Source organism: Lissotriton helveticus, chromosome 9 (assembly GCF_964261635.1).
Source record: "Lissotriton helveticus chromosome 9, aLisHel1.1, whole genome shotgun sequence".
NCBI classification, from domain to species: domain Eukaryota; kingdom Metazoa; phylum Chordata; class Amphibia; order Caudata; family Salamandridae; genus Lissotriton; species Lissotriton helveticus.
The window spans coordinates 349,778,619-349,784,678 of NC_136070.1; the positions used below are offsets into that span (position 1 = coordinate 349,778,619).

A 6,060-nucleotide genomic window follows, 5' to 3' on the forward strand; every position below is an offset into this window, starting at 1 on the left:
GAAACGCACAGTTTTCGAGGCTGCTGCACCGATGCGCTACAGAGGAACAAAAAAGGAAGGGACTATAGAAAACAGAAGTGTTAGACTGCTTCTCTTTCTGCACACAATTTTTTTTATTTTTTAAATCCTTGCTTAACCTTTGACATGCAGTAACCATGATTTGTTTAAATGAACAAATGCAGGGTTTCTGAAGGATGTTGTGGTCTCTCTTACTGATTGAACAGGTATGCAGAGGGGAGTGGGGGGGGGCTGCACAGAAGAGGCGGTTCTCCCTTCCAGTAGCACACATGTTCAGCCGGGCCCCTGGGCCCCTTGATCCTCATCACAAGCAGAGTGCGTCAGGGAGTGGGTGTGCGAGGACACATCTGTATCAGGGAGCTTTAATCAGTGACCGCGTGGCCTAATGGAAAAGGCGTCTGACTTCGAATCAGATGATTGAGGGTTCGAGTCCCTTCGTGGTCGAAATTATTGGGCAGAAAATGTGCCTTTTAATTAAACATATGAAAAGGGGGGGCTCTTGGCCCCCCCGTCCGCATGGCGGTGCGTCGACCGCTCCTCTCCTCTGTACCTCTCGGTGGTGGGGCGTGTCCTCTGGGGCGCGCCCTACCACCGATTGGTTGGCACCCTCCCTGACCCGGATGGCATTAAGCGACATCCGGGTCAGGGGGGCGGGATGCAGGAGGGGCAGGGAGCGGGGGCGTAGCCACCCACGCCCCTCGAGGATAAAGAAGCGGGGAGCGCCCAGGTGACCCCTTGTTGCCTGGACGCTCCCCCACACCGGTTGTGCCCCGTGCTCGGGGCTTCTTGTTTTAGTGATCTTCTAATTTATTTTACAGATTTCAGGATCCTGGTGCGGTCATCTTCGGACGAGCGCGGAGCTGAGGTGCGAGGTCGTCGCGGAGCTGAGGCGAGGTCGTGTGCCCTGGGGTCGGCGTTCGCAACGTTGAGCGGCGTTCGCAACGTTGAGCGGTGTACGGGGGGAGTGCACTATGGGACACCGAGGTATTGTTTGGGCCAGCAGGTGGTGACGGCGGGCAGCGACGCCTTCTTACATTCGCCCGCTGCTGCCGCGTTGACCACGGGGACCGAGCTCCTGACTGAGGCGAGGAATTGGGTGAGGCGGCTGGTGGTGACTGGAGCAGCGCCGCCTTTTTTGTACTTACACCCGCTGCTGCAGCTCTTAGTTCGGGGACAAACTACACCATTTGGCAGAGCGTGTGACTGGGGATTAAAATATCTGTAGTTTTTCCTCTAATTTTCGTTATTTGTAGGGGGTAAAAGATTGTTTTGAAAACATAAATTGCAATTCTGTGCTGGTCTGTGCTGTCCCCCTCTAATTTGTTTGTTTTTAAGCAGCAAAGGTTGGCTTGGGGGTGGTCAGCAAGGGTTCGAGCCCCCATTCAAGTGTGGTATTAATAACAGTTTTCAGCAAATGTTTGAGTGCCACTCCTGGATATTAATAATTTTTTATATTGCAGGCAACTAATACAGTGTTTTTCACATCTCGTGCGCGGTGAGCCCAGAGTGGTGAACGGCAGACCTGGTCTAATCTGTATTAGAGTTTTGTTAAGGATAGTCTCTCACACCTGTTGACAATCTTGTATCTAATGTCCTGCTGATTTTTTGTATAAACTGATTATCGTGCAATTAAAATTTATTGTTTATGTATGCACTGGGCCAGGGTCAGACTAATTTGCATGTAGCCAGGTTTCTTAACTGGGATGGTGCAGTGAGCTAAAAAACGGTGATGGATCAAGCCCTGATCTTTTGACTGGGTAGGAGTGTTCTGCTTAATTCAGATACTCTGTCCATCACCACCCCCTTTTGAATCGTTTTGGCCACCACAAGTGTGGAAGGGTATGCTCAGACATGAGTCCCTTGCTCACTGCACCATCAGGATTCAAGCAAGCCGGGCCGAAGACGGCTGCAATGCCAGAAACCGGTCCCCAGAAGCTTGTTTCCTTTCCAGTAAAGAATTGGCTTGGTAGTTTGGTCTGCCCTGTTCCCATGATGCACTGGGCCATGGTCAGACTAATTTGCATGTAGCCAGGTTCTGAACTGGGATGGTGCAGTGAGCTAAAAAACGGTGATGGATCAAGCCCTGATCTTTTGACTGGGTAGGAGTGTTCTGCTTAATTCAGATACTCTGTCCATCACCACCCCCTTTTGAATCGTTCTTCCCTAATGTAACAAACCAAAAAAAGCTACCTAATTTGCTCTGCTCAGGAGTCAACTAGTGCACCATGTGTGCATTATTACTGAGCAATGGGAGAGGTTGTGGCCTTACGGCCAGATCTGCCGACTTTGGAGCGGTCTCGGCAATGACGCTTCTGTGATTCTGGGGAAGGTATACCCTCCCATGAAGTGAACGTTACTGGTGCTCGGGTCGGGTTTGCGTTGTATAAATCTGCACAAAAAAACTGCATTTTAGAGCTCTGAGATTTTCACATCCCACAAAACAGGATCTAGACTTTCATTTAGTTAAGATTTGTTCTTTGTATTCTGGTGCTAATAGGTCGGAGTTTTATACACTGAACTACAAGTACCAGAATGCAAAGAAAAAATCTGGAATGGATATACTAAGATTGTTCCAAAAGGAGAGAAATTCGAGGCAAAATCCTACGCTCTCCAGCACCTGCACATAAAAAAAATAATTCTAGGTGTGTGCACATATTTCTTATGGGAAGTTTGCAAACAAACCGGTATATACTATGCAATACCGTGCAAAAGTAAAGTATTTCAGCTAAAGAAACAGCATTGCGATGCCAGATGCTCAACATTCTTTCACTTAATTTGAAGCTGCAAAACACTGCACTCCAGAAGAGAGAACCTTTTATAATGGTAAATGAACTCAGGAATGAGGCTGCTGGTGAAAATAAATAAGACCAGAGATAGGCCAGATAAAGAAGGCAAAGGGAAAGTTAGGGTAGAGAGACTGCCCATAAGATTGCCTAGTTATACATGTGCAATGTTAATATTAAATACCTACTTCCAGGAAGGCAGCCAGGTCCGGACTTGGTATGCAAACCGGCCCTGTTAATTAAGTCGGACCGCCATTGGTGAGGGGGGAGGGCGGGAATGGGGTGCGGGAGGGAAGCACTGCTGTTGTTGCTTTATAAGGGGCCAATATTGCAGCACTGCTGCAAAATAGGCCCCCTGTTCACAAAACAGCCCCCACTGGTCCAAAACCGCCCTCACCCTTCCAGCCCACGGGGTAACGCCCGGAGCCAGCTACGGCCAGTCCGGCCCTGAAGGCAGCATACTACATTCTACTTACTGGTGTGTAAAGAACTTATTTGTATGAAGCACCATTTATTTGTATGTACATGAACATTTGTGAAATAGCTAAATGGTGTTCATTGTTCACTAATCAACAAATAATTCTGAAATTATCAATAAGGCTTATTTTTGTAAGAAAAATGAAACCAAAACAGAGAAAGGCTCTTGAAGTAAAAAGTAAGCCCTCCTCAAATAATCAGGGCCTGTTTAATTTTGCGAGGGCCTATGAAGTAATCAGATAGTCATCTTCAAAGCATCCTCAAATCCTCAGGAACAATCTCATCTTCAGACGCATTTGACTGCTCATCCCCTGATCATCAGGAACAATCACATCTTGTGGAGTCATCAGATACTCATTTTCAAGTCATTCTCAAATCATCAGGCTCACTTTTCTAAGCTCTGCTGATGACTTCAAGAGCTTGTGATGTCTGATGATGTGAAAATGACGTCTAGAGTAGTTGGATGATCATCCAATCACTCTGGGATGGCTTCTACAGTAATCCTGTTTGACCTGGGATTTGAGCAACAAGAAATTCTAATGAATATCTAAAACCAGAAATAGAAGGGCAGTAACCAGACACAGACTGCGGTCCCTGCTAAGGAAAGAAGCTGCAAGGTGTGGGAGGAGTTGTGGGAGGCACAGGGACAAAACGGTGCTATTGCTTACAATTTAAACAAACATTTGCTATGCAATAGGGCTCGCATTTACAGGATACCTATTGTATTGAAAACAGTAGTGGAGGGGGCGGGGGTGGGGAGACAGGGCAAAAAATAGTGTTGTAGTAAAGGGGCCAGTAGCCTGGGAAGGATACAAATGATGACATGGCCGTTTGGAGGAGGGACTAACAAGCCTAAAACCAATCAAAAGGCAGTATTTAGGATCTAAGCCAATCAAAAAGATGGGTGGAGAGTGGGTGGAGCTTCCACAAAGCTTCCATCTATAATGCCTCGCAAAGCGTGTAGCGCATGTGCTGCAACGCTAGGCGAGACCTAAAAAATACTTCCTGTAACATTTAACTGAAACACATTTACATGACAAAGTGCCAGCCAGCGTGGCACAATATGGGATGCAGGACTCTGTCTGCTCCTGCTCACCTGCATGCCATACATAACTTGCAGACATGATAGCTTCAACGCAGAAACCAGCAGAGGGGATAGAAAATACAGGATAAGATGGAATGGTGCCCAAGATCAATAAGAGGTGGGTCACCACACAGACTATTTTACAGTTCAACATAAATAGTCTAGGACTGATGCAGTCTAAACTAGACTCTGATTGACAAGTGAAGACCTAACCATTTAGCAACTACCTCCCCCCCCCTTTCGCAGTGTGCTGGCTTTGGGTGTTATTGCTGCACACCTGGTTCCTTACTCTGAGAACAAACTGCAGCATTCCTCCTCTTTCTGTCCATTACCAAATCCAGTGCTTCATGAAGCATTGGGAAAGTTCACGAGTAGCTGCATTCCTTCTGTTTCTTGATAAAGCCCATTTCCCAGGTAACAACTTATATATGATCAAAAATGTGGGATAGCTTAAGACGTTACTGCATATGATTTTGTGACTACGCAGATTACCAGGCTCACTCGTGTCCAGAAATACTGAAAACAAAGAACTTGCAACGGTTCATTGCAAATTTGGGGAGGTATGCCGTGCCCAGGGGTAAATGTAAACAGAACTGGGAGACAATGTAGAAAGAGTGATGAATGGAATACTACCTTCATGGTCATTTTACTCTACTGGGGAAATTACCACAGGTTTCCATACAAAGCTCATATTTCCTTCATTTTCTTTCCATGTTAACAAGGCGTTTTGACAGAAACAACCCACCTACGTTGGCCAGAGGTCAGTACATTCCAAAAGCTCAATACCAACCCAAAGCAATTATGACCTGCATCTACAAACCAGCCTCTATCTGGCTTATGTACAAAAAGAGGCTTGAGGCTGACCTCTGATGGTCTCCTCAAGAATTCTTGCAAGAACCAAAAGGTTAGAATTGGGTAGTTACTGATCTAATGGAAAGAGTTTTTTGTGGCTAAAGAAGCTTCACTCAAAGGTATTGGGAGCTAGCCCATATCGTTTTAAAAATTAGACACATTTAATAATTTGGTGAATTTTCAGCCAATGTAATATTGCAAACTGAAACATGACTGTCTCTCAAGCATGATTATCAGCCGCACATCTTAGCAATCAGAAGTTTGGACAATAACTTTTTAGCTGTCTAGGTAAAGCTAATAGCACGGTCTAAGAAATTGCCACTCATTTTCTCACGATTTGCCTGCTGGCTGGAATGAATAACAATATTTAATTTAAATAGATAATATTTGATGTGGTTTATGACGTGCAATCAGAATTCTTCGACAATAGCAGATCTAGAAGGACACCATGGTTCTTATCCTTATGTTCTAGCATGACATTTTTGTTTTTTTGTTGTTGTTTAAAAGACAGCTGGTACCTTGGAGATTGTGGTTGTTATGACAGTTCTTTTTTCCCGAAAAGAAGAACCTGTTTTGGCCCTGTTTGCCTGCTATCAACTACGGCACATGCATAATTTAATCTTACTGACAACTGAATAAACTTTTCTAATTACTGTGAGAACCATCCAATTTAACTAGAGTGTATACGTTATCGATATCAGACTGAAAACTAGGATCCTTCCCCTGAAGATGAAATGGCCGTACACAAATGTAAAGTAGACATGATGGATGACAATAGAAACTCTAGTGAAGCACCATTTTTCTTTAAATGTATTGTATTGATTTATCAAACCAAGAACAAGTCAT

The 6,060-nt window shown here is 45.1% G+C and overlaps 1 non-coding gene across 1 annotated transcript; it reads left to right on the forward strand.

Moving 5' to 3' along the window:
* The first annotated feature begins 389 nt into the window (after positions 1 to 389).
* On the forward strand, positions 390 to 462 carry TRNAR-UCG (transfer RNA arginine (anticodon UCG)). The gene has a single exon. It is a non-coding gene; the product is annotated as a tRNA-Arg (tRNA).
* The last annotated feature ends 5,598 nt before the right edge of the window (positions 463 to 6,060 follow it).